The 7,511-nt window shown below is 34.9% G+C and overlaps 1 pseudogene; it reads right to left on the bottom strand.

The window, feature by feature from the left end:
- Window positions 1–3,831: 3,831 nt before the first annotated feature.
- On the bottom strand, window positions 3,832–6,783 carry LOC100342309 (programmed cell death protein 10-like; annotated as a pseudogene).
- Between the last annotated feature and the right edge of the window lie 728 nt (window positions 6,784–7,511).

Raw genomic sequence — 7,511 nt, 5'->3', positions numbered from 1 at the left:
TGTAATAGTGGTTCAGTGCAAGTTTCTATTCCAGATGAGACAAATGAAGGCATGATCTAGGCTTCTGGCCTCTGTCCTCCCCATAACCTATCAGAAACTCCTACTGTGAGTGTTTCACTCAGAGACAAGCCTTCCACTGTGTTCACTGTCAGTTCTACAGGTATGTCAATGAGATTATTACTGGAAGGAAAAAGCAGCAATAAAATAGCTCCTAATAAATTCCATAGGAGTTGACTTCATTTACAACAGAAACATAGAGAACTTCAAGCTTCTCCTGGCTACTGGCTTCTGACTTCAGTGTTCTTTTAAAAGTTTTTGTAAGATCATGTTGATTTTTTTAACATGATATTATAACTTGTGAGAATTAAACATTCTTGCATTTCTGGAATAAACCCTATTCTATAATAGTGTTACATATGTTAATATACTGATAAATTAAGAAATAATTTTTAAAGATTTATTCCTTTATTTGAAAGGCAGAGAGAGAGAGAGAGAGAGAGAGAGAGAGAGACAATGTATCTTCTGTTCACTGGTTCACTCTTTAAATGCCCACAACGATGAAGGCTACACCAAGCCAAAGCCAGGGGCCAAGATTTCTATACAGATTTCCCACATGGGAGGCAGAACCCCAAGCATTTTCAATGTGTTTTGAACTAGTATTTCTTTATCGCTTGGAATTTCTATGTTATAAAGAGTATTATAATATTAATGTATATTAATTCTGCCACTCATGTACTGTGTCCCCACTTTTCTATCTTTATGCTAATGTCAACTTTGTCTGATACTTACATTATGATTCAAATATTCCGGCTCTGCAATGGTTTAACACACCATTGTCTTCCCTCTGTGTTAAATTTTTGAATCATCTTCTGTTGTTTTTTCTTAAATGGACAAATTTCATGTCATTGAATTATCTTTAGTTGTAAATTTTTGTGTGCATATACTTCATTTGTGCTTCAGTGTGCAATCCTTAATAGGAGAACTAGGCTTGTTTACATTTATATGTGTTGCAGATATGTTTGTTTTTTTTTTTTTTTTTTTACCAATTTTATATTATGCTGTCTGGTTTTACTTTTTTAAATCTCCTGAAATTCCTTATCTTTCCCTATTTGTAGTACTTCTGATATTTAAGACAGCATTATTTTTCTCATAACCACCTTTATAACTTTATAATTATATAATATTCTTAGTTTTCTAGGTCTGTACAGTGTATACTTGTGCTTTCTGTTTTTAAATGTTATTTATTTATTTTCAATTATTTGAAAGGCAGAGAGACAGAGAGAGACTTTCCATCTGCTGTCTCACTCCCTAAATCTCAAAACAGCCATAGCCAGGCAACTAAAGCCAGGAGACCAGAACTCAAGCCCAGAACTCAATCTAGGACTCGCAGAAGGTTTAGGGATCCAATACTTTGGGCCATCCTCTGCTGCCTCCCAGGCTAAAAATTGGCAGGATGTTGGAATGGAGTCCTAGAAATTGAGATTTGACCCAGGTGCTTGGATGTGAGCCAACTTAACTGTTGCACCAAATGCCTGCCTCCATAGTTTTCTTTTTGCTTTTTACTCAATTTTAGTCAATACTATTTACCTTTTTATCTCTTTATTATTTACCTTTCGGTTGTAAAAGTTGCCTATTCTTCCATTGTTTTATCTGTCACACTAGATGCTGTCATTTGGATTCTAGTTATCAGTGGAGAAGTTTTATCTTAGCTTTATTCAAACATCTATCTTCTTTCTACCTTGTTCTTTTCATTCATATTAATTATATTTTTCAACATCATCAGCTCTTATGCAATTTATATTATATCTGGCTACCTATTCCTAAACTTTTTAAGATGTCTTTTGCAAGAAAATGGATAGAACTGGAAACCATTATACTTGGTGAAATAAACCTGTCCCAAAAGACAGATATCATATGTTCCTGCTAATTTGGAGTAACTAATAGAGTACCTGAAATGTAATGTATTGGAGTGAAATGGACATTTTGAGATTTGATGCGTGTTTGCAACCTTTGTCTCAACTGTTAAGGATCAGTGTTTTTTCTTCATACTGTTTATTGAATTCTTTACTTAGTGTAAGGTTAACCTTATGAGTTTAAAATGAACTGAAAACAGATCATTATAAAAATTAAGAGTGTGCATAGGAGAGAAAAGAGGAAGGAGGGTTGGAGCATGGGTGGGAGGGAGGGTAGGGTAGGAAGTGCCTCTATGTCCCTAAATCTGTATATATGAAATACATAAAACTTGTATAACTTAGATAAAATTTTAAAAATATTATAAAAAAGTCTTTGTTTTACAATCAGCTATCTTTCATTTTTAGTTCCAGCTACCTATAATTTCTCTCATTATTCCACGTTTGGCTACTGCTCCTGCTCCATTTGTTTTTTGTTTTGGTTTTCCCCAGAAAGACTCTTTGCCTGAGCTGTTAGTCTGTCCCCTTTGTACTTGGAACTCAGCTTGACTTGATGCCAAGTTCTTGGATCACATTTTATTTCCTTAAATGGTGTTTTTTCACCATCTTTTCTGTGGAATCTTACTATTGAGTAATTGAAGCCAACATGTCTTTTTCACTTTATTAGCGACTTTCTCCCACTGATCAAAGGATTCTTTGTTTAAAGACAAACAACTATGTAAGGAATAGTGCAACATTAACTGATCTGAGTCACTTTTCCTTGTACATCATTTACTCTTCAAGATGTAAATTTAAGCTTTTTTATGCCAAAAAAATTTCCTTCAGTGATATTTTTAAATGTTTGCTCTTTCATTGTTTCAGCTTTTTTCTTCAGAGATTACGTTATGCTTATATTTGATCTGCTTTCCCAGTCTTTCATATCTGTCATTTTCCCTCTATCTCATTTATTTCTTTTCTCCATTTTCATCTCATTGCATAGTCATCATTTTCAATAATTGCTTTACTTCTAGTTCTTTATTTAATTTTCTTATTTATATTTTCAATTTCCCTTATTGCATTTTTCACAATGTCCATTGTTCCTTTTTTTTTTTTTCAATTTGACAGCTCCTGAAGTTATTTCACCTCTTCCTGTCACCTTGCCTTTTTCTGGAATTTGTGTATTTTCATTTTGGAATCACCCTTTGTAGCCATGATTACTTTCCTAAATTTTTAAATTAAATGGTAGATTTTTGGTTGTGATTTTCATTTATTACATGCCTATATACTTTTTTAAAAGATTTCTTGTTGCTTCATTACTTAATAAACTGTTAGTAAGCTCCCATTAGAAGTTCTGTAGGCATTACACCAAGTTGCTTTGCTCTTCTGATCACACACACACACAACACACACATACACACATAAATATATTTGTTTTTAAATAAGGAATAAGGAAATGTTTAACAGATGTAAACTCTTCATTGGATATTTGCCACCAATTATTAGCTATTGCTTATTACATTATCTTTCAAAATATTGCTTTTAAATCAAAATGTAGAAAACAATCACAAATATTTATAATTATTTTAAGGAATGGTATATAATGACACATTACAGTGGAAATTCTTTTATCTTATAATCCTTAAAAGAATGATAATAGCAAAAGTAATGCAAAATCTTCACTGTGAGATTATGGTTAAACTACATTTTACAAAAAGATGGTGTAAAATAGCAATAATCCTATTCAATACCCTGGATTAGATCCCTTCAGCAGAGACTGATAATTTATGCAGTCAGACTTTAAAATTTCCAGACAAAGCAGTTCAACACTGCACTGAAAATTACATCTTATAATGAACTCTCATCAGACTTTTTACTTTTGAATATTATAAGCATATTAAATCTTTTGTTTATTAAAAAGTACATCTTTTAACATATACAACTTTCAGACTGCAGGTTTAAAGGTCTGAAGTATCAAGTGGGTCTGATGAATTAGATGAAGGGCATGTATAAACATATTTATTGCCTTACAATCTTTAAAATAATTCTTCAAAGTATCACTAAAACTTTTGGAGTACTTTATGAATTCTTTTGGTGTTCAAGTGCCCTGAAGCTCTGGTATTGATATTTTTTGAAGACATTATTCATTGTATTAAGAAGTTCTTTTGTTGCACTAGGTATATCCTTGACTGTCTACAGATATCTTATTCTTCCCTTGATTTCATCTGGGATCTTACTATGAATATGCTTAAGTGACCATGCCTTTTCATTTAGGTACAGGAATTTTGCCTCTGGTCATTCAATCATGTATTTCCATATTATCAGGTGCCACTCAAAAAAAGGTTTCAGTGAAGTTAGGCCTCATGCTTTTTTTTTTTTTTTTTGCCTCTAACATCATCATAATGATATCTGGTGTGGGACTTGGATTTACTTTTTCATTCTTTTTTATTCAACTTTTATTTAATAAATATAAATTTCCAAAGTACATCTTTTGAATTATAGCAGCTTTTTCCCCCAAATCCTCCCTCCCACCCACAACCAGTCCATCTCCCACTCCCTCTCCCATCCCATTCTTCATCAAGATTCATTTTCAATTTTCTTTATATACAGAAGATCTACTTAGTATATACTAAGTAAAGATTTCAACAGACTGCACCCACACAGACACACAAAGTTTAGAGTACTGTTTGAGTACTAGTTATACCGTTAATTCACATAGTACAACACATTAAGGACAGAGCTCTTACATGGGGAGCAGATGCAGAGTGACTCCTGTTGTTGATTTAACAATTGACACTCTTATTTATGATGTCAGTAATCACCTAAGGCCCTTGTCATGAGTTGCCGAGGTTATGGAAGCCTCTTGAGTTCACCAACTCTGATCTTATTTAGACAAGGCCATAATCAAAGAGAAAGTTCACTCCTCCCTTCAGAGAAAGGTACCTCCTTCTCTGATGGCCTGTTCTTTCCATTGGGATCTCACTCACAGAGACCTTTCATGTAGGTTTTTTTTTTCTTTTCTTTCTTTTTTTTTTTTTTTTTTTTTTTTTTTTTGCCACTGTGTCATGGCTTTCCATGCCTTTGAAACTCTCATGGGCTTTTTAGCCAGATCCAAATGCCTTAAGGGCTGATTCTGAGGCCAGAGTGCTGTTTAGGGCATTTGTTCTTCTATGAGTGTGCTGTGTATCCTGCTTTCCATGTAGGATCATTCTCTCCTTTTTAATTATATCAATTATTATTTGCAGACACTGGTCTTATTTATGTAATCCCTTTGACACTTAATCCTATCTTTTGGATCAATTATGAACTTAAACGATCACTTTAACATGTAACATGGCATTGGTACATGCCACCTTTCTGGGATTGAATTGGGATCCCCTGGTATGTTTCTAGCTCTACCATTAGGGGTAAGTCCAAGTGAGCATGTGCCGAACTGTACATCTCCTCCCTCTCTTGTTCCCACTCTTATATTTAAAAGGGATCACTTTTCAGTTAAATTTAAACACCTAAGAATAATTATGTGTTATTTACAGCGTTCAACCAATAGTATTAACCAAAACAAAAAAAAATACTAAAAGGGATAAAGTATTAAGTTGTTCCTCGACAGTCAGGACAAGAGCTGATCAGGTCACTGTTTCTCATAGTGTCCATTTCACTTCAACAGGTTTCCTTTAGGTTCTTGTTTAGTTGTCACCGATCAGGGGGAACATATGATATTTGTCCCTTTGGGACTGGCTTAATTCACTCATCATGATGTTTTCCAGATTCCTACATTTTGTTGCAAATGACCGGGTTTCATTGTTTTTGACTGCTGTAAAGTATTCTATAGAGTACATGTCCCATAATATCTTTATCCAGTCTACTGTTGATGGGCATTTAGGTTGGTTCCATGTCTTAGCTATTATGAATTGAGCTGCAATAAACATTGAGGTGCAGACAGCTCTTTTATTTGCCAATTTAATTTCTTCTGGGTAAATTCCAAAGAGTGGTGTGGCTGGGTTGTATGGTAGGGTTATCTTCAGGTTTCTGAGGAATCTCCAGACTGACTTCCATAGTGGCTTAATCAGTTTGCATCCCCACCAACAGTGGGTTAGTGTCCCTTTTCCCCCACATCCTCGCCAGCATCTGTTGTTAGATTTCTGAATGTGAGCCATTCTAACTGGGGTGAGGTGAAACCTCATTGTGGTTTTGATTTGCATTTCCCTGATTGCTAGTGATCTTGAACATTTTTTCATGTGTCTGTTGGCCATTTAGATTTCCTCTTTTGAAAAATGTCTATTGAGGTCCTTGGCCCATCTTTATATTGGGTTGTTTGTTTTGTTGTTATGGAGTTTCTTGATCTCTTTGTAGATTCTGGTTTTAATCCATTATTGGTTGCATAGTTTGCAAATATTTTTTCCCATTCTGTCCGTAGCCTCTTCACTTTCCTGACTTTTTCTTTTGCAGTAGCAAAACTTCTCAATTTGACGTAATCCCAATAGTTACTTTTGTCTTTGACTGCCTGTGCCTCTGAGGTCTTTTCCAAGAAGTCTTTGCCTGTGCCTATATCTTACAGGGTTTCTCCAATGTTCTCTAATAATTTAATGGTGTCGGGTCATATATTTATATCTTTAATCCATGTTGAGTGGATTTTTGTGTAAGGTGTAAGGTGTAGGGTGTATGGTCTTGCTTCATGCTTCTGCATGTAAATCCATTTTTCGCAGCACCATTTGTTGAATAGACTGCCCTTGCTCTAGGAATTGTCTTTTTCAGTCTTACTAAAAGCAGCTCTCAGTTTCTGAGCTGCAGACAGATTTACTTGCTCTAACTCATTAAACACAGGATATGTGGCTGCACAGAGAAGCACAGAATCCGTGGAAGTGGTCTCAGCTTCATTCTTCATTTCTTCCATTGTCATTCTCATCTAAAAGCCAACAACAGTAAAAAAGCAGTGCCAAATGCAGAAGAATCTTTATTCACTACATTGTCCCCCCCCCTCCTTTCTCTCTGGTGTGATAAAAGAATAGGGCATAAAACATATACCTACCGGCAACTGAGGCAACTGACTTCATTTCCCACCTTTAGAGCCCTCTTTAACTCCTGGATCAATTCACTCCCAACAATATACTTTTTAGTGTGTCTTCTGTTTCTGATAATACATTTTGTCTCTTTCTTCTCCTGCTTAAAGTTCCTTTTTATCACAGCTGTGTCAGTATCTCTTCTTAGGACATATGCTTGAATGAGTTGAATTTCCTTGTTGTAGCCCTTGCAAAGGCTTGGAAAGGGATAAGACAGAACCAAGAACACTATAACCTTCCAAAATTTGTCTATCAAAAACTGTCCTCTGCTGTAAATAGCAGCTGTTTTGTTCAAATCAAGTACCACTATTTGTTTCTCTCCATGATACATCTCTTCCACTTCTCTCCATCAAACTGAACCTATGAGGATTTTTGCCCGTCCTGAGATCCAACATATCCTTTGCTGTTTAATGCAACCAAGGGATACAGTTTTTATCTAAGGAGCCCAGATAATCTTCATGGCATGTTAAGCTATATTTTTTGTGGCTATTTCTGAACTGATAAAGGCTTAACTCCTTCACATCCTAATTTCTTTTTATTTTACCCCTTATGAAGGTTTTGTCTAATT

This window comes from Oryctolagus cuniculus, chromosome 4 (assembly GCF_051225735.1).
Source record: "Oryctolagus cuniculus isolate XC-2025 breed Fujian yellow rabbit chromosome 4, ASM5122573v1, whole genome shotgun sequence".
NCBI classification, from domain to species: domain Eukaryota; kingdom Metazoa; phylum Chordata; class Mammalia; order Lagomorpha; family Leporidae; genus Oryctolagus; species Oryctolagus cuniculus.
The sequence above is the reverse complement of the archived record's forward strand: the minus strand, read 5'-3'. Positions and strand labels throughout refer to the sequence as shown.